Below are 25124 nucleotides of genomic sequence, written 5' to 3'. Positions count from 1 at the left end.
CTATCTTAATTTCTCAAGCAAACAAAAAGTATATATGCATTTGAACATTTCACTCCTACAGATTTGTATCAAAAGCAAGACTCATTCCAAATTAGTACTGTGATTTTTTTATCATTACATCATGTAGAACAATAATGTAAGCGTTGTCTTCTGAAGTAACAGAATTTTAATAAGTTGCTATATTTAAAAACCTTTTTAGAGAGTTTTGTCATAGAGAGCAACACTGGTATCAGTATTCTTTTTGATTTATAGTTTTAATACTGGATTATATGTATTTGCACTTCCTGCTTTAAAGTTTGTTGATTTAAAAGTACTCAACAAACATAATTACCAATTATCTATTTTTGAAAACATCCAAAATATGGCTTTTGACTTAGATGAGGATTTTAAACGAAGGGACAATATCTCTAAAAGATATGAAGAGCTTTGAGTCATAATCCATCTTAGTGGAACATGTCAGAGACTTGTCAAGTGTGGGATCAGAAGGTGAAGCCTCACCAAACAAAGAAATGAACTGAGGGACGACAGGACCCAAAGATGCCTGGGCTTCTTGAGAAGGCGGCTTCCGAATGGGGAGTGGGACTGAGTGCCGTGAGCCATGCAGTGAGAGGTGTTAAGTGAGGACTTACTGTATGTGTACATGTAGTTGGTGTCTCAGTCCATTGAAGGTGTCTGTGGATGTTAGAGTATGTTGCAAAATGATCACCGCATTCACATTCATCATCACACGTAGGTTCAAATTTTTTTCCTGTGATGAGAACTTTGTAGATCTACTCTCTCAGCAATTTTGAAATATACAATACAGTATTGTTCACTATAGTCACCGTGCTCTGCATTACATCCCCACAATTTATTTATCTGATAACTGGAAGTGTGTACCTTTTCATAGTCTTCACCCATTTCACCTACCCCCCACCTCTGGAAATGACCAATCTGTTCTCTGTCTATGAGTTTGGTTTTTTTTGGTGTGTGTGGTTTTTTTGTTTGTTTGTTTGTTTTTTAAGATTACACAAATTAGTTATATAGTATTTGTCTTTCTCTGTCAGATTCATTTCACTTAGGGTAATGGCTTCAGTGTCCATCCATGTTGTAGCAAATGGCAAGACTTCCTTTTTTCTTAACAGCAGAATAATATTTGATTATATAGCAGGTCATCAAATAATGTTGCTTTGTTCAATGTTGTTTCATTATAATGTTGATGAGATACAGTAGGAACTTAACCCTTGTTTGTATCAATTAGCCTGTGGTAAAAGTGGTGTTGTACATTGTTTTGCTTAAAGTCACAGAACCTATTAACGATGTTAAGTGAGGACTTACTGTGTGTGTACATATAGGTGTGTGTCTACACACACACATACACATATGCCACATTTTCTTTATCCATTCTAATGTTGATGGACACTTAGGTTATTTCCATGTCTATGCTATTGTAAATAATGCTGCAATGAACAGGGGTGGATATATCTTTTCTAGTTGGTGTTTTTATTGCCTTGTATAAATACCCAGAAGTGGAATTTCTGGATCATATGGTAGTTTTTCTATTTTTAACTTTTTGAGGAATCTCCATATCGTTTTCCATAGTGGCTGCACCAATTTACACTGCCACCAACAGTGCATGAGAGTTCCTTTTTCTCCACATCCTCGCCAATACTTGTTATTTCTTGTCTTTTGATAGCAGCCATTCTAAGAGGTTGATACCATTCTAAGAGTTGATACTTCATGTGGTTTTCATTTTCTTTTCCCTGTTGATTAGTGATGTGGAGCACCTTTTCGCATACCTGTTGGCCATTTGAATGTCTTCCTTGGAAAAATGTCTCATAATTTTGATCCCTGACTGGGAATCCGCATATGTGGGGGCCTAAGTTAATTTACACTCAAATTTTTTACTGTGCAAGTGGTGCCACCCTTAACCTCTACGTTGTTCAGGTGTCAACTTTATTCAGATTCTCTTCCCATTGTTTAATCGGATTGTTTGGTTTTTGCTATTGAGTTGTATAAGTTCTTCATATATTTTGGATACTAACCCCTTACCAGATACATGATTTGCAAATATGTTTTGCCATTTGGTAGGTTGTCTTTTCATTTTGTTGATGGTTTCCTCTGCTGTGCAGAAGCTTTTTAGTTTGATGTAGTCTCACCTGTTTATTTTTGCTTTCATTGCCTGTGCTTTGGCTGTCACACCCAAAAAATCATCAGCAAGACCAATGTCATAGAGCTGCTTTCCTATGTTTTCTTCTAGGAGTTTTATGGTTTCAGGTCTTAAGTTCAAGTGCTTAATCCATTTTGAGTTGATTTTTATGTATGGTGTAAGATAGTGGTTTAGTTTCATTCTTTTGTATATGGCTGTCCAGTTTTCCCAATATCATTTACTGAAGAGACCCGTTATATATTCTTGGCTCCTTTGTCATAAATTAATTGACCATATATGAGGTGTGACCAAACAATACAGTGAATGTTTAAATTAAAAAATTTATTACAGTAAAAGACACATTGCCATTAACCTCTTTCAAAATACTCCCCCCTCGCTTCGAACACATGTATCCCATTGTTCTTGCCACTTTCTGAAGCAGTTCTGGAAATCCTCTTTCATGAGTGTCTTTGTTGTGCTGTCGTGGCTGCCTTGATGTCCTGAGTCATTTTGACTTTGGGGAAGAGCCAGAAGTCGTACCGTGCCAGATCCGGTGAACAAGGTAGATGAGGACACACCGTAATATTTTTTTTTGACAGAAATTGACATATACCAGAAGCGATGTGTGACATGGAGCATTGTCATGATGGAGGATGATTTATGGCACACTTCACAACACAAGTCTCTCAACCATAGCTCACACCCGACTGACTGCACTGCACAAGTTGAAACTTGTCACACACTGTTCTAAGGTTCGACATGCGCCGCTTCCCATAGATTGAAGATCCTGCCTTACCAATGGATGGCACTGGGCAGCAGCATTCAACATATCTTTGTGATCACAATGGAAAGGCTCTGTGTCACACATCACTTCTGACATGGCAATTTTAGTCAGATAAAAACATTATGGTGTGCCCTCATCCACCTTATTCAGCAGATCTGGCACTGTGTGACTTCTGGCTTTTCCCCAAAGTCAAAATGACCATGAAAGATAAACGTTTTGAATCAATTCAGGACATCAAGGCAGCCACGACAGCTCAACTAAAGACACTCATGAAAGAGGACTTCCAGAACTACTTCAGGAAGTGGCAAGAACAATGGGATAAGTGTGTCTGAAGTGAGTGGTAGTATCTTGAGGGGGATTAATGGCAATGGGTTTTTACTGGAATAAATTTTTTTTTATTTAAACATTCCCCATATTGTTTGATCACACCTCCTATACATGGTTTATTTCTGGGCTCTCTATTTTGTTCCATTGATCTTTGTGTCTGTTTTATGCCATTGCTATATTGTTTTGATTCTATAGCTTTGTAATATAGATTGAAATCAGCAAGTGCAATGCCTCCAGCTTTGGTCTTCTTTTTCAAGATTCATTCAGCAAAATATCCCAGAATAGCCAAAGCAATCATGTCCTTGTTCATAAGATTTAGTTCAACATAAAATGCCTCCTTCAGCACAGAATTTTATCAGGAATCAGGAAATTTTCACTTAATACTATAAAGCCACACAGAGAGGCAAGTCCTTGGAGACCTCTGGGAAAAGAAGGAAATTGACTTTTATAGGAAAACAATTCTCTCAACAGCAAGTTTAGACATCCCAGGAGGAAGAATGAGATTATGTGGGAGGTGACACGGGCAGAGGGAGAGGCAGAGGAAATCCTGATGGCTCTTTAGAGACAAATACTTGTCCCAGGCAGCACAAACCAACGTGTATGGTCTGTGAAGCCGTAGTACAAAATGCAGGCCCACTTGGGCTCATTCACGCTCATGCCAGAAATGAGCCAAGCACAGTTCATGTCCAAAAAAGCACAACCTTCCCTCGCCAACCTAGCCTTACTCCTCCTTCTTCTTTTTCTCACTTAATGAATGGGACCCCCAATCTCCCTATAACCAGTCTCCCTGCAATTCCATATACCCAAATTCTACCAGGCCTTGATGGTCCAGCCCAAGAAACATCAAGTCCCTTTTTCTTCCTCAAGCTCCCAAAGTACCTTATTTGCTGTGTATTACCCTCACCATATCATGGCTATTTGAGTGCCCAACTGCTCTCTCCTCTCCAGTGGGGTCATTGGGATGTGCCTGTCTTTGTGTGCCCATGCTGCCTGGCACATAGTAGTCCCTCAGGCTGTTGGTTAACTTAAATGGAATCGAATGTCTAGGTTCTGGCCTCTTGTCACCTGTAAACTCTTCCTGCTTCACAGGGAAAGCAAGCTAGCCCTTAGCACAGTACTTAGAGATGCAGAATGAAGGGACCACCTCTTCTTTTCTGAGGCTCTAAATAGAAACGTTTTTACTGCTGTTCTGAGAATAGTGGAAGCGCAGAGCTCAGATACCCTGAGCCATTGACGTCACGTAATAGTGCTACATGGGCCTAAAGAGACACTTAGATTTTGCAATAACAAAGAATTTTTATATCTTTGGCTAGCTGCAGTGTTTTTCCTCCTCATCGAAGGAGTCTGAAGTGAATGGTGATGGGTTTGTGATGGGAAGGGCTCCCCAGAGGGTGGGAGCAGCCTGTTTGCAGGCGGTTCCAGTGGCGCTGCTTTCTGGGGTTTAGCCCTGACGTCAGAATTTGTCCAGGGGTTTGCATTTTAACGAGGAATGAAATTGTAAGCCAGGCTGCTGTCTCTGGTGAAACTTGTCATCAGCAAAGATCGCTTTTCTTATGCGAACCCTGTAGCTCTTTGCCAAGAGGCTGGAAATACTCAGTGAGGTTTCTCTGCTGTAAACATCACCTCCCCCTTCACCACACACACACTTTATCCCTAAATGTGTATTCAACACCTGTTCTGTGTTGCCACCAGGGACACAGAGTCTCTGCCCCAGAAGCCATAGAGGCCACAGACAGATAAACAGGATACATTTCTAGAGCACAGTATGAGTAGGTGCTAATCAAGCCCCAGAGAAGCACAAAACACAGGGCCCACAGAGACTGGCTACGGTTTCTTTAGGTGTCATCTAGGACAAGAGGCAACAATCTACAATCTACAGGCCAAATGTGGCCTGTTTTGTAAGTAAAGTTTGATTGAAATACAGCCACACTCCTTCGTTATGTAGTGGTGTGGCTATGTAACTACAGTTACAGAGGAGACCACATGGCTGGCAAAGCCTAAAATATTTACTGCCTGGCCCTTTCCAGAAAAAGTTTGCTGACCTCATTTCTAGAAGATAATTTTCTTTCTTGGATTACCCACTTTCTTAGGCTAGGACCGGTCTACATAGACACTCCCAGAACCCCCACTCTCCATGCATACACACACTTCTTTGGGCACCCTTTGCCTTCATGCCAACCCCTGCACCCTGGTTCAGAGCTGACAGGACCTAGTTTTCCTGCAGCTATTGCCTTTTCATGAGGTCCAAATCCAAATGCATGACTCAGACTGGAATTTCAGTGATCTGATCCTGGAGTCTGACACATTCAGGGAAAGGGAGGCTTCTGAGATCCTGACTTTACACCAGTTCCTCCTAAGCTGGTCCAGGCAAAGCACAGGAGCCTTCCCACTGTCGCACCTACAGTGTCCACCTTCAGCCCAATTACAGTACATCCCCCTTCTCACTTTCTCCTCCAAGCCTTGCCCGTGAGAATGTGGGGGAGCACTGCACTTCCGAAAGCCCATGTGCCAGTGGTGGGCTTGGAGCCCTGGGACGCAGTATGGGAAGCCAGCTGACAAGAGAGTAGGGCTGCAGTTGGCAATGTGGAGGGTATCACTTGGTCCCCCTTCTCATGGAGCAATGACGTACAAGCCATGGGGAAGCCTCAGAGAGGTGCAGGTCTCTCATGTCCAGGAAGAGGAAGTGGTTTTCTTATGGTTTAGGAAGCTCGGCCCACCTAATGAGTGGCTCCAGAAAAGATTCTCTGTTCCACAGGGTTAGGAGAAAGGAGAAAGCCCATGGCCAGGCTCAGAGGAAGCAGTCTGTTTTCTGGCTGCTCGAGGTTCCAAGACAATGGCTGATCAAGAGCAGAAGAAGACCAATCTGACCTGGATTTTGCACAGAGGTTTCCAGAGTTTGCAAACAGAATCCCTGCCTTGGGAATTCTATTGACCACCTTGTCACCCTCATTTCATGACAGAAAGATTGATTCAACCATGGAAAAATGTAGGAAAAACACATTCTCTGAATGAAGAATAGCTATTTAAGTTTGGCTTGGTGGAAAAACTTCTCTTCCGCTGTAGACTGATAAAAGCATTGTCATAGCCTGACATCAGTCTGGGGATAGGCATTTGGAAATGACTGCTTTAAAAGCACTTTGACATATGTCACTATTTGGGGATAATACAGGCAGAAATGGGTGCTGAATTGCCCAAGTTTGCAATGATGAAATCTTGCTTTGAGATAAACTTTCAGGGTTCCTTCTCATTTTTTTATAGTAAGCTACTGTGTTTCCCCAAAAATGAGACCTAGATGGACAATCAGCTCTAATGCGTCTTTTGGAGCAAAAATTAATATAAGACTCTGTCTTATTTTACTATAAGACCAGGTCTTATATAATATAACATAACATAATATAATGTAATATAACACAATACCTGTTCTTATATAATATAATATAACGTAAGATCAGGTATAATATAATATAATGTAATGTAATGTAATGTAATATAATATAATAGCAGGTCTTATGTAATATAATATAACATAAAACCAGGTCTTATGTAATATAATATAGCATAATATAATATATAATATAATACTGGGTCTTATATTAGTTTTTGCTCCAAAAGGTGCATTAGCGCTGATTGTCTGGCTAGGTCTTATTTTCAGGGAAACATGGTATTTAATCTTAAAATTGTTGTAAAGATTAAGAAAATATTGAACTTTACTGTAATAATAATGCGTAAGACTAAGCCTGTCAGAAGTGCCTAAAACAAAATACAAAGGGTATAGAATATCAGGGAGTAAGAAGAGGGAGAAAACAGGTCTTTAGTTTTGAGAAGGCTTTGTATGGGGAAGGAGGAATTAGGCCCTGAAGGCAAAAGCAATAGGCGGTTTCAAAGGATCAAATTAGGCTCAATATAGGAAAGAATTAGCGTTGACCAGAGTTGATAACCCTAGCAGATGTAAGGTTACCACCAGGGGAGGTAATCACATAGAAGTAGACTGAGCACTCAGGAGAACAGGCTGCTTAGGGAAGGTACTCATTGGCCAGATGTTAAACCAGATTGGTGTTCTCCAGGTGCGGTTCCCTGGAGCAGCAGCAGCCAGGGAATTTGTTAGAATTGCGAAGTCAGACCTACAGAATCAGAAACTCCAGGGGTGGACCTGGAAAACCTGTTTTCATCAGCCCTCCACATGATTCATTCACTCTGAAGTTTACAAGCCACCGGACAAGATGAATGGCATCGAGATTCTGATAGTGAAAACGCAGGTCATTTGTTGATGAGCAGGATCTGTTCTGGGTTAAACATAGTCAGAAAAGATTTTCACTTCTGCCCTCCCAGGTATGAGGACCCTGACATAGAATTGTGGAGGACCCCCACCTCTGCCCCAGTACTGAAATGTGGCTGTCAAATTGAGATGTGGGCTAAGTCGAAACCACATGCTAGATTTCAGGGACTGAGAATGAAAAAAAAAGCAAATTATCTCATTAAAAATCTCAGTCTCATATTCATTACATATTGAAATGGTAACATCTTACACATATTGTGTTGAAAATATTAAGGTTAATTTCTCCTGGGTTTTGTTTTTCTGTTTTTGTTTTTTACTTTTTAATGTAGCTATTAGAAAATTTAAAGTTGTATATGTGGTTTGCTCTTGTGGCTCACACAGTACTTCTATTGGACAGAGCTGCTCTAGCCCGTCCCTCCCCTGTCAAATCTTACCCTGAATCCAAGCCCCTCACACCCTTTCACAGACGATACAGAGCCCAACAAGCTGTGCACATAGTCTAGTTTCTGCCAGTGAATCAGCTGCAGACTTACTGAGATAAGAAAGACGTTGTGATGGGCATTTAAACAGACCTTTAGGGAACACTTTCGTTTGGGGAAATGTTGGGGGCACCTTTCATTAGTTCCCAATCTGCAGCAGAAAGCTAACTCGCACTCTCTAGACAGCAGGGAGCCCAGGTACCACGCCTCGGACAGGTTTCTGCCCACTGCCCCCACGGCCCATGCCAGTTCCCTACCCCCACACTGGCCTTCTACTGGGTGTGTCCTTGCCATTGACTGCCCCAGGCCTCTAACTCTCCTTACATCTGCCAAGTTCTGTCCCCCTAATCCTTTCCTTCCTGGCAGGAGGCTGGGCTGATAGGCTCGTTCATGATTTGGGGGACTTGTCCTCTAGCATATGGCAGAACAGGGTCTTGATAACTAAGACGGCCCAATATCTATGGTTTTCTCCGTAAAACTGAGAGAAGACAGTGGCTGGTAGCAGGGAATGAGGAGAGAAAAGCACAGAGACTTGCTTGCTGGTTTCTGTTCGTTGCTAATCCTTAGTGACAAAAACAGGTTTTAACTGTGTCCTAAGTTCCCAGTACTTGAGATCTGTCGCATGTTTTTCAATGGGATGGACCCTTTGCAACTTCCTCATCCTTCAGTCCTCCGCCCAGCTTCTCCTCACTCCAGCAAATCTTCCCGAACCTGCCACCTATGTCTCTGCCCACCTACGAGGTGACAGTGACACTTCTTGTGTGCATCGCCCATGGGACCATTAATCATGCACTGAGTTGGGTGAGTTTTCAGCTTGGGGCAGAAACCCACTGTGCATGTTTAGTAGACGTCAGGAAATTATTTTGAAAACTACTTTTTACTCCCTAATACGAGAACCTTTGGAAGGCATAGGGAATTAAAGATGTGGCTCTGTCTAGCCCCAAATTATTATTATTACATGTAGAGTTTTGATCTGTATGTGGCCAATGTATGTTTCAGGTGCTGCTACAAAGAATATTTGCTGTATTCTCCCAAGGCACATGTCCAAGTATGACTTCTTAAAAGGAAGTTGGCAAAAATAAGGATACTGCAACTAAAAACATGATCTCAATTATCCCTCAGAGAAGCTGTTCACATTTAGAAAGGTATTTTATGTGATGAATATATTACCATGATACTGAGTTTAGTTTGTACGTAGGTACTCTACTCATAGTAGGTGCCCCAAATATTTGATATATTTGGTAAAGCCACTAAGTAAACAAAATTTTTCCATTTAGCTTTAGTACATATTTACACGAAGCTATTTAAAGAAAGGCCTCTGATATTGCAAAACCATATTTTTCTCCCTGAGAAACCACATTTGAACAGCCAAACCCTGAGTAGACGTGAGTGGAGTACCTGCTGTGTGTCTCAGGGTACAGACGTGAAGGAGCTCACAGCAGGGGCAAGGGACAGGCAGGGACACTGAGAATCTAGCAATAGGATTACGTGTGTGGGAAAGTCTTGGCTCCCAGGAGAGAGACACAACTTCCTGCCTGGCTTTGGTGGTGGCTGTCATAGTGGAAGCCAATCCGGACAGGCTTCCTGAAGCCCCTGGGGTCTGAAGCTGAGAGGCAGTCACCTGGCTGACAAGGGGGAGGGTAAACTGAGAACATTCTGGGCATGTGCAACTACACTGAGCATGGTAGGCCGGGAGGCTGCTCGTTTCAGGTAGACACTGGTGCCCTCCAACCTGTGAGAGAAACTCGGCCCTTGTGGCCAGTAGGGCAGCGCCTCGGGAATTGTCCTTCCTGCATGGTTCCTTTGCCCTGTCCTCTCTGCCACGTCAGTAGGCGTTTGTAAGGCTTTAGTGAGTGGTGGGGACAGGTAGCAGGTGGAGGATGGGAAAAACAGGGGGGAAGAGGCTATTAGTCTGAGCCAGAAATCAAGTTTGCCTCTGTATGAAACCATTCACGCCTGCTCACCAGCCACAGCTCAGCTCGCTCCCACCGGCAGGACCCATTCGGGAGCCTCAATACCGGAGGCCAAAACATGAGGAAAAGCTAATTGGACATAAAAAAAAGTAAGATAGCTTTGGTAGTGGACAGTAAACAGACACGTTGAAAACAACCAGGACTTAAACAGGGGAGAGTGCGTGGGCCTTAGGGTGAAGGAGAGGTTTTTTTCCCCCAGAAAGTTGGCTAAAATTTGAAAGCCTGCATTTTTGTATGATTTTTAGTCATTCAGACTATTGTAAAATTCTGCTTATTGTAGAGACTTATAATAATTAGGCCCAGGAGATTTACATATTGCCTTAGACCTGACATGTTCAAGTTTTACTTATTTACCAATTTTTATGCAATTTATGGGTATTAGACCTATCTGGAGATTTTCCTTTTTCCAGAGCAACAGTTGGTGACTGACTCCTCAGAAGGAATTAATTCACTTCACTTTGAGAACTCTTCAGTTTGGGGCGTGTGCTCGGCCTACGCTGAGCATTCATCCACCCATTCAGTGAGCATCCGTGCGTCCAGTGGGAGACACAAGGATGGATGAGGCTGAGGTCACCATATTTCTCTCCACATCTCCTTCTGCTGAAATCCTTGGCTTCCCTGATGGGACTCCCCCTCCATTTAGTCACCCCCGACTCCAAACCTGGGAACCACCTCAACACCCTTGCTTTTCTGAGTCCCCTGCAACCTTAACGTCACTCAGTTCTAAAGACTGTGTCTTCCTAACAACTCTTAACCTCCTGCCCTTTTCTCCCCCGACTCCTACTTCATCCCATGCGGACCTCGCTATCCTGCACTAGCTTCCTAACTAACTGCTTGCTCTCTCTGCTTCATGTAGTGGTGTGTTGGCACCAGCTCATGCAGGCTCAGGACAGCTGATAGTTTAATTTTCTGGAATTTTGTGAGCCAGTTGTTAAAGCGACCATTAGTAAAATTAAATTATAGACACATGCAATTAAATAAAAATTTTAAATAGGTAATATGTACTCAAGACCCATCGCTTCTTAAGTTTGTTACTACATTTTACTGTTATCTAGGCTCTTGAGGTTATTTACATTTGTTTTATCTGTGTGGTGGAAATATCATATAAAGTTGTGCTACAGTGTGTGTCTTCCCACGTCCCCGTTCAGTGACATCACGTTGGTTGCTTCAAACAGCCACGCTGGGAGTATCTTTATACCAAGGAAACCAGCAAATTCTACAAATAACTTTTATAAAAAACAAAACATATTTATTATTTTAAGTGCTCTTGATACCACTGTAGTAAAAACAAGCAATAAACGGAAAACTGCCCCCCCGACTAAACAACGTTTAATTTATATTTATGTGTATGTTAGCTGTTTATGTCTTGAAATTCACATTGTAACATCATAAACCCATGGCAAATTCTGAATAGAGGTATTCATTGTTAAAAATATGATCAGAGAAGATATAGATTATAAGGATCAAAAAAAAATTTTGATCCATATTTCTGACTTAATCTAAATCACAATATATCTACATTGGCTCAGATTTTTTTTTATATATAATTGACATACGACATTGTATTAGTTGTGGGTGTACAACATAATGATTTGATATGTGTATACATTGCAAAATGATCTCCACAGTAAGTTAACATTCATCACCACACAGTTAGACATTTTTTCCTGGTGATAAAGTCATTTAAGATCTACTCTCTTAGCAACTGTCAAATATACAATACAGCATTGTTAACTTAGTCACCGTGCTGTACATTACATCCCCACAAGTTATTTATCTGATAACTGGAAGTGTGTATCTTTTGACCCCCTTCACACATTTCACCACCAAAGCTCTGGCAATTACCAATCTGTTCTGTGTATCTATGAACTTGGTGTTTTGCTTTGTTTTATAGTCCACATGTAAGTGAGATAATATTGTATTTTTCTTTCTCTGTCTGACTTTTAGTGTATTTAGTATATTGTATTTAGTATAATGACCTCGAGGTCCAGTTATGTTGTAACAAAAGGCAAGATTTCCTTCTTTGTATCTTTATGGCTGAATAATATTCCATTGTATATGAGGTCTGACAATTAGATTCACGAACTTGGTGCAATGATGTTGCTAACCTTTTTTGAAAATAGAGGGATTATTCATTATGAATTTGTAACCAACTGGACAAACAGTTAACCAAGTTTACTATTTGCAAGTGCTGAAAAAGCTGTGTGAAAAAGTTAGACGACCTGAACTTTTCGCCAACAATTCATGGCACTTGCATCACGATAATGGACCAGCTTACATGGCACTGTCTGTGAGGGAGTTTTTAGCCAGTAAACAAATAACTGTATTGGAACACCCTCCCTACTCATATGGCTCCCAGTAGCTTCTTTCTTTACCCGAAGATAAAGGTAATATCGAAAAGAAGCATTTTGATGACGTTCAGGACATCAAGAGTAATACGACGACAGCTCTGATGGCCATTCCAGAAAACAAGAGTTCCAAAATTGCTTTGAAGGGTGGACTAGTTGCTGGCATCAGTGCATAGCTTCCCAAGAGGAGTACTTCAAAAGTGACCATAGTGATATTCCGCAATGAGGTATGTAGCACTTTTTCTAGGATGAGTTTGCAAACTTAATTGTCTGACCTCATATATCTTTCTGAGTTAGTATTTTCGTTTTCTTCAGATGAATACCCAGAAGTGGAATTTCTGTATCATACATAGTTCTATTTTCACTTTTTGAGGAATCTCCATATTGTTTTCCATAGAGGCTGTACCAATTTATATTCCCACCAACAGTGCATGAGGGTTACCTACATTCTCTCCAACACTTGTTATTTCTTGTCTTTTTGATAACTTCCATTCTAACAGGTGTGAGGTGATATCTCATTGTGGTTTTGATTTCCATTTCCCTGATGATTAGTGATGTTGAGCATCTTTTTGGTGTACCTGTTGGCCATCTGTGTGTCTTTGGAAATATGTTCGGATCCTCTGCCCTTTTATTAATTGGATGATTTGGGATTTTATGCCAAGTAATATGAATTTTTCATATATTTTGGATATTCACCCTGTCTTAAACATATGATTTGCAAATATTTTCTCTCATTCCATAGACAGCCTTTCCATTTTATTGATGGTTTTTTTGCTGTGCAGAAACTTTTTAGTTTGATGTAGTTCCACTTGTTTATTTTTGCCTTTGTTGTCTATGCTTTGGGTGTCAAATCCAAAATATCATCAATGTCAAGGAGCTTCTTTCCTATGTTTTCTTCTAGGAGTTTTATGGTTGCAGGCCTTACAAGTCTTTTAATCCACTTTGAGTCGATTTTTGTGTCTAGTGTACGATAATCGTCCAGTTTCATTCTTTTGCATGTGGCTGTCCAGTTTTCCCAGCACCATTTGTTGAAGAGACTGTCCTTTTCCCATTGTATATTTTTGGCTCCTTAATCATACACAAATTGACCATATATATGTGGGTTTATTCGTGGACTCTCTATTCTATACCATTGAGCTATGTGTTTGTTTTTATGTCAAAACTATACTGTTTGGAATACTTTGTAATATAGTTTGAAATAGGGAAATTTGATGCCTCCAGCTTTGTTCTCTTTACTCAAGATTACTTTGGCTATTCAGGGTCTTTTGTGGTTCCACACAAATTTTAGGATTTGTTTTATCCTGTAAAAAATGCCATTGGAATTTTCATAGGAATTGCATTGAATCTGTAGATTTCTTTAGATAATGTGGACATTTTAACACTATTCTTTCAATTCATGAGAATGGGCTATCTTTTCATTTATCTGCATCTCCCTCAATTTCTTTCATTAATGTCTTATAGATTTCAGTGTATAAGTCTTTCACTTCCTTGGTTAAATTTATTCCTAGGTTTTTTATTATTTTTGATACAATGGTAAGTGGGATTTTCTTATTTTCTCTTTCTGATAGTTCATCTTTAGTGTATAAAAATGCAATAGATTTTTGTGTATTGATATCGTGTCCTGCAACTTTACTGAATTTATTAGTTCTAAAAGGTTTTTGGTGGAGTCACAGTTTTCTGTATACCATATTTCCTTGAAAATAAGACCTAGCCAAACCATCAGCTCTAAAGTATCTTTTGGAGCAAAAATTAATATAAGACCCAGTATTATATTATATTATACCCAGTCTTATATTATATTATATAAGACCCGGTCTTATATTACATTAAAATAAGACCGGGTCTTATATTAATTTTTGCTCCAAAAGACGCATTAGAGTTGATGGTCCGGCTAGGTCTTATTTCTGGAGAAACATGGTATAAATCATGTCATCTGCACATAGAGATGGTTTTACTTCTTTCTTTCCAATTCGAATGCCTATTATTTCTTTTTCTTGCCTGATTGCTCTGGCTAGGACTTTCAGTACTACATTGAATAAAAGTGACGTGAGTGGACACACTTAGCTTGTTCCCAATCACAAAGGAAAACCCTTCAATTTTTCACCATTGCGTATGATATTAGTTGTGAGTTTGTCACATATAGCCTTTGTCATATTGAGGTATATTTCCTCTATACCCTCTTTGTTGCATTATTTTTATGGTGAGAAAATTTATATTTGGAAGTAGCCTGCTGGATTCAGTTTAGATGTTCCTAATTTTGTTGGCAACATACAAAACATCATAGTTTGGAGCCAGTCATACATATGCCTTATTCTTTTTTTCAGGCTTGATCGGAGTATTGACCTTGCCACGTCAATGTCACAGAGCTTCTCCACAGCCTGTTTGATGTGGTGCTTGTTAGAATTGACATCCACAATGAATACTAGAGTGTTATTGTCTTCTATCTTCTTCATGGCCAACTCGGCGGTCAGGGGAACTTGATGATGGCGTAGTGGTCAAAATTGTTTCTCCTGGAGGTGCTCTTCCGAGGTTATTTGAGTTGCCTTTGGAGCCGCAGCGTCTTGGGCTGCCAGAAAGTGGCTGACATGCAAGTCTTCTTTTATGTGTGGGGCTGTGGACACTTTTCAGCACTGCTTTCTTAACCTTCAAAGCCTTTGCTTGGTTTCAGCTTTGAGAAGGACAGGGCCTTCCTTCTTTGCTTTTGGAGCCATCTTCATGAAAATTTATTAAGAGTTTTTATCGTGAATGCGTATTGAATTTTGTCAAATGCTTTTTCTGCATCCGTTGAGACGATCCTATGATTTTATACATCATTTTGTTAATGTGATGTATCACATTGATTCATTTGTGAATGTTGTACCATTCTTGCATCCCAGGGATAAATCTCATTTGATCATGGTATATGATCCCTTTAATATGCTGTTGAATTTGGTTTGATAAAACCTTGTTGAGGAGTTTTGCATCTGTAGAGGAGTTCGTCAAGGATGTTGGCCTGTAGTTTTCTTTTCTTGTAGTATCCTTGTCTGGTTTTGGTATCACAGTAAAGCTGGTCTTGTAAATGAATTTTGGAGTATTCTCTTCTCTTCAATTTTTTGGAAGAGTTTGAGGGTTGACATTATTTTTTCTTTAAATATTTGCTAGTATTTACCAGTGAAGCTGTCTGGTCCTGGGATTTCTCTGTTATGAGGTTTTTGATTACTGGTTCAATCTCCTCACTAGTAATTGGTATGTTCAGATATTATATTTCTTCATGATTAAGTCTTTGTAGTTGTATGTTTCTAGAAATTGATCCATTTCTTCTACATTGTCCAAATTTTTATCTTATAATTGTTTATATTAGTCTCTTATGATCCTTTGTGTTTCTGTAGTGTAGTTGTACTATCTTTTCTTTCTTTTCTGATATTATTTATCTGAGTCTTCTTTCTTTTGTTGGTGAGTATGGATAAAGGTTTGTCTGTTTCATTTTTCAAAAACCAGCTCTTAGTTTCATTGATCTTTTCTATTATCTTTTTAGTCTATGTTTCATTTATTTCTGCTCTGATTTTTATTTCCTTCCTTCAGCTAACTTTGGGCATAGTTTGTTGTTATTTTTCTAGTTCCTTGAGGTGTAAAGTGAGGTTGTTTATTTAAAATCTTTCTTGTTTCATAATGTAGGTGTTTATCACGATGAGCTTTCCTCTTAGAAGTGCTTTTGCTGCATCCCATAAGGTTTAGTATGTTGTATTTTCATTTTCATTTGTCTCAAAATATTTTTAAATTCCCCCTTTTTTCTTTGATCTATGGCTTGTTCAGGAACATGTTGTTTAATCTCCACATATTTGTGAATTCTCCAGTTTTCTTCTTGTAGTTGATTTCTACTTTCATACCATACCATTGTGTTCGGAAAATATGCTTCATATGATTTCAATCTTTTTAAATGTGTTAAGAATTGTTTTGCTTAAATTTATTGAGACTTGTTTTGTTGCCTAACATGTGATCTCTTCTGGAGAATGTTCCATGTGCACTTGAAAATAATGTGTATTCTGCTGCTTTTGGATGGAATGTGTGTTAAGTTCATCTGGCCTAATGTGTTGTTTAAGTCCAAAATTTCCTTATTGATTTTTTGTCTAGATGATTTATTCATTGATGACAGTGGAATATTAAAGTCCCCTATTATTATCATATTGCTATCTGTTGCTCTCTTTAGGTCACTTCTGAAGGACAGCTTTGCTCGGTAGAGGCTTCTAGGTTGATCTTTTTTTTTTCCTTTCAGCACTTTGAACATGTCATGCTACTCCCTTTTGGCCTGCAAAGTTTCTGCTGAACAATCTCATTTTTAAGGGGGTTTCTTTATACATAACAAGTTGTTTTTTTCTCTTACTGCGTTAAGATTCTGTCCTTGTATTTAACTATTGACAATGTAGTTATAATGTGTTTTGGTATGGGTCTGTTTGGATTCATCTTATTTAGAACTTTCTGGATTTCCTGGATCTGGATGTCTGTTTTCTTCCCTAGGTTAGGGAAGCTTTTAGCCCTTATTTTTTCAAATGACTTTCTGCCTCTTTCTCTTTACCTTCTGGCATCCCTATAATGTGAATATTGGTCTACTCTATGTTGTCTCATGAGTCTCTTAAATTATCTTCACTCTTTTTTCAAATTCTTTTTCTTTTTGCTGCTGAGTGGATGAATTCCAATGCCCTGTCTTCAAGTTTGCTGATCTTGCTTCATCTAATCTGCTGTTGAATCCTTCTACTAAATTATTCAGTTTGTTTATTATATTATATATTCTTCAGCTCTGATTTCTGTTTGGAACTTTTAAAATATTCTCTCTTTGTTGAAATTCTCACTTTTTTCATGCATTATTGGTTGACCTTAATGGTCATATTTATAACTATTATTTTGAACTCTTTGTCATGCAAATCACTTACCTTCATTTAATTAAGATATTTTTCTGATGTTTTATCTTGTTTTTTCATTTAGAACATATTCCTTTGTTTCTTAATTTTTTCTTGACTCTCTTTGTTTGGTTCTATGCATTAGATAAAACATCTTCTCCTCCCAGTCTTGATGGCGTGGTCTCCTATAAGAGGTGAACCTTATCTTTTCACCCTGCCCTAGCTCTTGGTTGTCTCTCATAACTTTGTTATTGTCCAGGTAGCCTACTTTTTTCTTAGTGTTTTTCAGTAGTTGAGGGTGTGCAAAGACCTGTCAGTGTCCCAGTGAGGAGGCCTTGTCAGAACCTAGATGCAGGCTTATTGGAAGCCAAACACTCAGGCAACAGCTTTTAAAATATACAAATATACCTCTTGCAGGCTAAGACTGAAATGGGTGTTTCTGTCTGCTGCCTCTCCACTGTGGGGTGGGGGGGATAGCCTGTTCAGAACAGTTTCTCTGTTTGGTACAGGCCTGTGTAACCTGTGAACATAAGCCACACTGGCCACCAGAACCAGGCAATCAAAAGGTGTCCACTGCATGGCAGCTACAAAAACAAAGGTACCATAAATGTGCACAAACTCCTTTCCGGAAGATACCAGTGACAGGGGGTGGAGCAGAGAGAGATCACAAAGATAACATCTGCCCGCTTCCCAGTCTCTGAAAAGTATTGCAGTGGGCACTTAGATATGTGTATTACAAGCCTGCCCCTCTGGCCAAAGCTTTTAAGGTAAGGAAATCGTCCTCTTTCACAGACAGATTGAGTGAATTTCAGTTTGCTATCTCTGTACTGGGCCCTACGGGTTAGCCATGGTGAATCTTTGTGAGCCCTTTAAGAACTGTCTATTATTTCCCTATAGCCTTATGGGTTTTGTGGATGCAAGCTCCATTGGCTTTCAAAGCTAGAGATTTTGGGGGCCATCTCTCAGGTGAAAGTCTCACATGTTGGGGTGCCAGATGTGGGGTCCAAATACTTTACTCCTCAGGGAGAAGCTGGGAATTGTGGGTTCCTTCTTAATTGTCTGTTTTCCCACTGGGACTGGGGTTTATAGAAAGATTGTTTCTCAGCCTCTCCTACCCACTTTTGTGTGGGTTTTTCTTATTCACCTGTTGTGTAGAAGACACTCAGCTAGTTTCTGGATTTCTTTTAGAGGCAATTGTTTTGTATGTAATTGGAGATTTGATGTGTCTTTTCGAAGTGTTGCATTCATAAACCACCTGTGTTGCCATCTTGAACTTAAAAATTGCCAGGACTTATTTTTTGGTTGATTTTCTAGACTTAAGAAAGTGATGGAGAAAATGTTAATAATACGGACTAAATTTAAATGTGCATCAAATCTGTGGCAGTTTCATTGTAAACAGCACAAAAAATGAAGAAATATCCTTCCAGTATTCAAAAACTATTATTATGTGATTTAAGAAAGCAGTTGCTCATCACATTGATGAATGAGTGGAGTTCCCATGCATCTGTCATTTTACTTTCATCTCACTGCTAAATATAAGTGAAAATATCAAGTCACATTCGTGTTGAAACTCCACTCATTCATCAGTTGCAACCATAGATAGCCTGCTTATACACGAGTTCAGCAAAAAGTCAACAAAAGCATTTTGGAGGAATCAATTGTCTATACAGAATTAATGATAAGGAATATTTTATGTTTTAATATCATTTAGAAATTGTGTGCTACATATCCTTTACATCAAGTTGGCATTTTTTTCTTAAAGGGCCAGGTAATAAATATTGTAGACCATGCAATCTCTGCCACAATTGCCCAGCTAGCCCTAAGTGATATGTAAATGAATGGGATAGGCTATGTTATAATAAAATTATATTTACAAAACCAGGTAAGAGGGATATTTATAAAACCCTGGTGCCATAATTTACTAATCTCTGCTTTTTATCAGTAAAATTTATAATGAACTTAGATAATGGATATCAATACATTTTCCAGTGAGGCAGATGTTAAATCTTTACCAGCACGCCATCCAGTCCACAGTTTTCATTCTAAAGGACTCCCCAGTGGCTAATCATCATCCAAAAAGCAATAGTCAGGCATCTTTGAGGAGGACACAGAAGCACTCTGCAATCCTGCCTCAGCCTACTCTCCACCTTGTTCACTGCCACTTTGCTCAGGCCACACCAAGCTGTTTATAGTTCTCCAAACATGGGCACAAGGTTTTTTGTGCCTTTGGGCATTTTAGTTACTGTTCCATCTGTCTAGCCTGCTCTTCCTTCTTCCTGTCCTTCTAGAGAACTCTTGCTTACCTGACCCAGGTCACATTTCTCTTCTGTGATTTTCCCCAACCACTCTCTCCTCCTCTCACCTACAGAGGGCATTTAGCACTTCCCACACTGGCTCTAGCTCATCAAGGGAGCCTCGTGTCCCGCTGCCCTGTATCCCACCTCCCACTGATGCTACTGAATTCTCTCAGTAAATAGCTCAATGGAGCTTGTCAAGGATCTTATGTTTGAATAATCACAATAAGATATATCGTGTATGGAACACTTTGTATCCCTTACTTTGCAAGTGTTTTTCATATATTTACTCCTGTAATCCTCACGGCAACTCCATGAGGTAGATATTATGATCCCCATTTTACAAATGAAGAAACTGAAGCTTGGAGTGGTTAAGAAACCTGTCTAACTTTCACATAGGTCATGTGTGGCAGAACCAGGATTCAAAGTAGTTAGCAATATGGTTATAAAGGAAATAGAGGTCCATGGTCTGAGCAGGCGCATGAGAAAAGGCTACCCTTACTTGGGAAAATGGGGACTACTTCATGGAGTAGGTGTTGACTGAGGAAGGATAGAATTTGCTCTTGTTGGGAGAAGATTCCTATGCAGAATCAAAAAGGTAACCAGAGGCAGGAGAAGCAAGAATGGTTAGGCTTGGCTGGATCCCTTGATGTGGTGTAGAGTTGGGGAGATTGAGATGGGGGTGAAGTTGGGGCTCAGATTCTCACTGCCCCACTGTTCTTTGTCTCACTTCCTCTGACAATCCATACTTCCGGTCTAAAGCCATCCTGGTGTGTGTATGGAATGGAAGAAAAGTATACCACGTACTCCCTGCCCCAATCTAGCCTCCATCTGTTGATGACATCAAGTTTATCTGTGCATTTGACATGCTATGAAAGGAAGTCACAGCAGGGCACGTAGGGGGTCTGTGTAGGATTCTAAGGATGCTATGAGCGTGAGATAGTGAATTGTCTATAGATGAGCCTTGGGTCTTCCTTAGGGAAAGCGAGAGCCTCAGACCTCTGCTGCCTGTGAAGGTGATGACAGCTCCTCCTCCCAGGACAACTGCCTATTAGTCATGCAGTAATGTGTGTGGAGTGTTGTCAGTAACTGCAGCATTTTAGAATTCATCTTTTCATCATATTTTGGACGTCCGCAGACAATCAAAGCTTAAAACTCAACTGTAGTGACACAGATCCTTTGCCTAAAGGATCTTTTGTTTCGACTGTATTCAGGGCCGTGTTCATCTCTGAAGATTTGATTTTATTCAAGCTTCTGGACCTTCACTTACATGGTGCCTCATTTAAATAATTTCTAAGAACAAAGTTCCAGAAAGTAGGGAGCCTCTAGTGCTATTGTTGGAAAAAGGAGTGAGGAGGAGGAAGAATTTGGAATGTTCTCCATTAAATTCGCTCTGCCTCATTTTGGAGAAATCTGACTGTGGCAGTCAGTGTGTCATCCTAGTTTGCTGAAGGCTGAGTTTCTGGTTGGTATTTCACAGCCTCGATCCAGAAGACTGAAGAAAGCATGCATTTACCCATCTTCTTCATGGCCATCTGTCCTTCAATCTAGAAAGTAAGGGGTGGTTTAAATAATACTTTTCCTTATTATCTTAATCAAACGTGATGGCTGTGGGAGGCTAAACTGGTGTGGCGATATACCTACGGGTAAGAGGGAGGAAGCAAAGGGCTGGGTCTCAGCTGGTGCCATTCGTTCCACGTGTGCTTGTTGAGTTCTTTAATTCTGAGCATGAACCAGAAGTGTGATACTATGCAGAGAAACCAGAGGTGCCAAGCTTTGAGCCTGTTAGAGGTTTGTGAGAAGGTTTCAGATCATTAGAACTGTCAAAATGAATGCAAGTGCCTCATGACAGAGCTTTGGCCCTGGAGTTACGAAGGAAATAAAAGTCAGTTTCCTAACAAACAAGTTGTAATCCATAAGGAACATGACCTGGAAATCCCTGCGGTAGGAATGTTTACATTCATCCGCCTACACTGGGGAACAGCAGCACCCGAAGAACTTGTGCTAACTGGTGAGGAACGTGGAAAGGCTAATGCAGTGGTTCTCAGCCTTGGCTGCACATTGGAATTACCTGGAAAGTTAATATATATACACATATACACACACGGTGATGCCTGGGCCTTAGGGGCTCTGATGGAATGGACCTGGGGTACAGGCTGGGCATACAGGCTGGGCATGAGGATTTCTAAGCACTCCTCAGGGGGTTCCAACATACTGCCAAGGTCAAGGTTGAGAACCACTAGGCTGCAGAGTGAAGCTTCTGAGTGGTTTGGATCTGGTGGTATTGATTAGGTTAGTCTAGGGAAGTTTCCTGCGGGATGTTTCAAACCACAGGAGTGTGGTTTGAACAAAGAACCATGAAAGGATAGGTGCACAGCAGATTGCCGTGTGCAATTCACACAAAGAGGGCCAGGGGCCCCTCCTGGGCCCGGGGCCACAGAGGGCATAGAACGTGCCTATGGAATGAATGTTTGCTTCCAGGGCCAGAGTGATTGGAGTTTGGGTAGCAGTAGTACCCCTGTGTGTACTTGCCCACAGGCTGTGTCCGCACTAAGGGGCATGGAGCATGGCATGGACTCAGAGGTCCAGCAAGTTGCAGGAGGGGCGTTTAGAATAGGCAGTGGCTCAGGAGAAGGCTGACTGGGGAAAGCCACTGTCTCTGCAGGCTCTGTGAGAATGGGGACGCCGCCTGTCTTCTCAGCAAGCACCTAGCACAGAGCCTGGCTCCCTGCATGGTGGGGAAGGTTCTCAGCAGTCGTCTCTCTCCCTAGGATGATCCGGGCACGGGAGCGTCCCTGGCGATGGGGACTGACCCGAAGGCACTTGAGTTCTTGAGATTCGGGACACATGCAACATAAATGAATGCCATGTCTCTAGCCCAAGCCCTGTTATTGGTTTCAGCTGACAGTATTTTTTTTCCCTCCCATTTCTCTTCCGCATTAATGTTTCATGGCCATGAGACCTGGTAGGGGGAGTAATGGTGTGGATGGGATTTATGTCATTTTCTGTTTCAATTGAATTTTGAACAATTCACCCAGAACCATTCAGGCCAAGAGAACATCTATTTTTAAAAAAACCTTTTTCAGTAGATCATCCTCATGGCTCTACAGGGCCCAAATGCCAAGTCTTGTTCTCTCTTTGTCACTGTGGGCCCCTGGTGGGGCAGCAAACAGGCTGCCCCCTTTAGCCACAGAAACACAACGTCTTGTACAAGCTTTCTGTGTAACGGGTAACATCCAAATCGCATCCCTGGATGGCACAGCGGTGGTAAAGGGACAGTGTTCCCCCATGAGGAGCCCGGCAGCAGGGCAGCATTGGGGCCTGAGCCCCAGGATCTGCTGCCCTGGGGAATGGATGGTGAGCTGGGCCGGTTGGCCAGGCTCAGGCAGGGGCCACTTCATGCTTCAAAGAATTTAAAAAAACAGATTGCTACCCTTTGCCACGGCCAGTCACTCTTCCCCTGGGCCTGAGAACCTCAGCACTTGTTTGGGGGGGAATTTATCATTGTAGGGGGAGCAGAGCATCTCCGTGGGCTGCAGCAGCTTAGTGATGACAAACAGGCTTTTGAGGTGGAGGCTTATGGGGCCTGCACCTGTACTTCTTGCCTTCTCTTTTGATAAATCTGTTAACACTCAGAGGGAATTGTTTGAGCAATGGCTCCACAGTTCTTTTCTGGATTAGAAATTTAAAGTAGCATTAAAACTATCACATCTTTAGAATATCTAATCAAAGCTGTTGGGGGCTTCAGGGTTCTAGGCTTTGCCCATGACAGGGCGGCCTCCTGGTGGCTGGCCAGAGCCCTTGAGTGCAGGGTGTCCACTCAGGACACCTGAGCCAGTGCGTGATGCAAAGTCCGGCCCACAGCAGGCCCTCCCAAGGCAGAAGCTGAGGATGACCAAGGGGGTCCACACTCTTTGGGGCCTTCTGACTCATCAGCTTCTGTTGGAACAAGTGGGTAAACTAGGAGAAACCACCTTTGAAAAGTTATTTTTAGACAATGTTGACTACAAAGAAGAGGGGCTGTTAAAATTTGGTTTTCCAAGAAAACACAAAACAAGTGTCTTTCCAGAAAAAGGTAAGGGAACAAAGGAAAGGAAAACAAAACTTGCCTCATTTTGTTCAGAACGAATTTCCTCCTTATGCAACTGCTGAAGGTGAGCCAGCATTTTGGTTTACTTTCTGAGATGCAGCCTGCTTTCCTCTTGGTTCACTGGGGTAGAGCAGAAAGTGGGTGCCGACCCTTGTGGGCTGCACTGTGGAGAAGAGCTACTCACTCTTGTGGCTGAACTACTCCCTGGCCCAAAACACACTTTCCGGTTAGTCTTGTTGGCAGTGCCCTTTCCTTCGATTCTGGAAATACCAATGGCAGCCTGGGGAGTTTTACATTTTGCTGAGGTTCTCAGTCGCAGACCTAGGTGAGTGGTCTGTGCATGGTCCTTGCACAAACAGCCCACACTTGTTCTCATTCATGAGCTGGCTCCCCTGGCTGCCCCTCTGGGCTGTGATTGTTGCCTCCAACTCGTGGGCTGGGGCCAGTGAGGCTGGTGTGACCCTTGGGACTAATATTTTCTCACGGGAGAATGGGGTTCCTCAAGGGTGGACATCATCGATTCCCTGGAGGAATCTTGACTTTTAGCATCCCATTTTTGTGTTTAGAGAACAGTGCGACTTCTTGGTGGTCTTTTAGATGCATCTCTCTTCTTCCTCCCGAAGAACATTCACTTTCTCCAAAATCACTGAGTTAAAACCACTGCTCCTCTCCCAACCCATCTTTTACCCCCTGCCAGATTCATCTTCCTGAGAGACCACTCCAATCATTTGTTTCCATCTTCAAACCTCCCACTGGCTCTCTGTTGCTATAAGGTCTGTCCTGTGACATGGCACATGCTTCCCCCCTTGGAGACTTCACTCTAAAAGGCTTAGCACCTTGGCACCCTTTTTAGTCCTGGCTCCCAAGTCCTAGGTATATATTTAAAGGCGGATTTAGGAATCCAGTTCTTCCCACTGTGTGTTCCCTGCACAGTGGCCTTCTGTCCTTTCTGGGCCCCTGCTGCACTTACTGGCTACATCACACAGCCCAGCACTTGGTCAGGTTTTGTCCCACTACACTTGTCATCCCAAGCAGCTTTCAGTGTCTTCTCCATCCTGACTCCTCCTTCCTTTAAGAACCTTACACAGTGGTAGGTGGGTGACTAACACATTCTAACGAGACTAAATGAGGTTATCTACAATTATTCATACTTCGGACCAGCATCATATCTTACAAGTTAATCACTGGAAAAGTACTTGATAAGCTACACAGGAGGAATAAGATACCATCTATTCTGTTCTAGTCTTATGAAGCCAAGTAGATGATACTCAGATGTAAGAAAACAAAGAAAAGCAACGAAGCGTGGGGTAGACTCCATCTAAAAGGCTAGTGAAACAGAAGAGATGGGTGTAAGTGATGTTTTGACCAAAGAATTATCCAGATTTTCTGCCAGATGAAGTACGGTGGCGTGAGACGGAAAGGAGAGCAAAAAATGACTGCAAATGGATGGCAGGGGCATTGGCCAGGCGTTCGTGAATTCAGTGGTGGCAGGGGACATCATGGGGCATTGCACCCCTCTGCTGGACAGGAGCAGCAAGGAGGACGGGGTAG

At 41.4% G+C, this 25124-nt stretch overlaps 1 protein-coding gene across 4 annotated transcripts in view; it reads left to right on the top strand.

The window, feature by feature from the left end:
- Window positions 1-25124, top strand: part of PDE8B (phosphodiesterase 8B) — a 239584-nt gene that overhangs the window by 164185 nt on the left and 50275 nt on the right. The window lies entirely within an intron of this gene.

The sequence above is a fragment of the Rhinolophus hipposideros genome (assembly GCF_964194185.1).
Source record: "Rhinolophus hipposideros genome assembly, chromosome: 7".
In the NCBI taxonomy this organism is placed as follows: domain Eukaryota; kingdom Metazoa; phylum Chordata; class Mammalia; order Chiroptera; family Rhinolophidae; genus Rhinolophus; species Rhinolophus hipposideros.
The sequence above is the reverse complement of the archived record's forward strand: the minus strand, read 5'-3'. Positions and strand labels throughout refer to the sequence as shown.